The following is a 2,334-nucleotide window of genomic DNA, read 5'->3' on the forward strand; positions in this document are numbered from 1 at the left end:
AGAACGAAGAAGTAGTTTAATTAAGTTTCAAAAGAATATATCGTTTAATTACTACATGATATATTAATAAGAATGATTGCAATAATCTCTAAGAAAAAGAAGCATATACTATAAAACTATCCAAACGTTTTGATGATTGGGCATTTGAAACAGAAGTTTGGATTAATTAAGGGAAAATTTACATAAATGGAAATACAAAAAGAAAAAATAAAATAAAATAAAATAAAGAGATTACCAGAGAAGTAACATATTCCGAGATATCAAATTGTATTAAAAATTCTTCAACTCCATTAGGTCATGCCAATAAAGTATGTATTTAACTTATTAATTTAAGCATGAATAAAAAATAAAAAATAATAGTTAAACTTAGGCATGCTGTTAGTGGTGCCAGAGAAAAAGTTGAAAAACTTTGAACAAAAAACGCCAAAGAGCACTAAAATGCTTCATGGGAATAAGAGAAGCCTCTTGTTCCCTCCTTTGTTTGAGTTCGGATCACGTGTAACTATATATTATGTCGCTTAGAGCCTGAGACGCTCTCTAACTAACATTAATCAATTAAGTAATAAGCTTAAAATAGAATAATCAAGTCCTAATGTTTTTGTAGGTATATCAAGTGTAAATATATTTAGTAATGGACCATATATAATATCTAGCGCTTTAGTAGGGTTTCACGTTTAATTCATTTACTTAAATTCTATCAAATTTTGAATTCCTCCCCCCATCATATTTAGCTCCTTGAGATACCTTGAAAAGTTAGAAGCAATTTTTTTTTTTTTTAAATTTTCCTTTTTATTATTATTTTTTTTGGAGACTGTATCTAACATAGCGACGGATCTTATTCACTACTATATATGGATGCAAAGTCATACTTATTATAATGATAAATCCCATCAACTGATCCATCAAATTTAGTTTAAGGTTAATGCTAATCAAATAATAGGATAAATTATATAGATAAATTGATTATTAAAATTATATAAATGTCTTAAATTAAATTTAATTACATGCATGTTTTGCTTGACTTTTTATAAATCGATTTACACTTTTTTTAATGTAAATTAAATCTATGCTGTATCAGTAATAAATCGAATTAACTTGATTCGATTAAATATTGTACATCACATACATACTAATTTATATTAGTAGTAAATCGAATTAAGCTGATTCGATTTAGTATGTATGTGCTATATAGTAATAAATCGAATCAAGTTAATTTGATTTACTCTTGGTACAACATATACATATTAAATCGAATCTAATTAATTCGATAATTTACATAAAAAATTAAACAAAAGATGTATATAACCAAATTCAATTTAAGACATATATATAATTTTATTCTTCAATTAATTTATCTATATAATTTACCCAAAATAGGTAAAACTATCGCATCTAATAATCTTAGGCTTTTGTAATTACATTGCTTCATAAATTTAACAATATACGATGAATTTACTACTCAGGTTGGTTTAGCTTAAAATAAGACTGTAGCTTAAGATTATTGCTTAATCACAAAGGTAAAGCATATATAATCAATAAACAGTACACAATCAAAGTAGTTTAATTTGCTTTGTATATAATTAGTACTAGAATTTTACGAACCCTGAACCTAAATTATATCGTAATGTATAAACTTTTCTTGCTCGAAAATTATGTGAATTTTCTATAAAATTATTATTAAAAATATAACTATTTACGTATAAATTTCTTATCAGCTTATGTTTGAGAAAAATAATTTCATAGCATAATATTAAAATTTTTGTGATTAAAAAACTCTAAATCTAAAATTTAATTTTTATTGACATTAAATCCCAAAAATTTATCAATAAGATAGACTATTAAAACATCAAGAAAAGAGGGACTAATTAGAATAAAACATGATATACACCACCAAATCCAACATTGATTTAGGGAAGTAATAAACAAATTTATCATCTTCTGATTGATTTGAAGTTCAGATTGTGAGATAGAAACATAAACATACTAACAATGACGTTGGCAATTTTTTAATCGAAATTAAGCCAAACATATATCCCAAACATATATCCATAGTTATCTACTGCTACCAAACATACATATCTTTATAGGGTGTCAAGTCAAAAGATAAGGTCCATAAATAACTAGCTAGACAACCTATTTGAGATATGCTAGATTATCAATAACTCAATCTAGTAACTATTATTAAAAACTGCATAAATAAAAAAAAATTGTAGTTTTCACGTATGTATTAAAATAATTAGAGATATAATTATTTATGTTATTATTTTTTATCAGTTTAAATTTTTAGAAGAAATAATATCATAAAATAGTATTAGAATTTTATATTCGAAAGAT

The sequence above is a fragment of the Arachis ipaensis genome, chromosome B02 (genome assembly GCF_000816755.2).
Source record: "Arachis ipaensis cultivar K30076 chromosome B02, Araip1.1, whole genome shotgun sequence".
Classification (NCBI taxonomy): domain Eukaryota; kingdom Viridiplantae; phylum Streptophyta; class Magnoliopsida; order Fabales; family Fabaceae; genus Arachis; species Arachis ipaensis.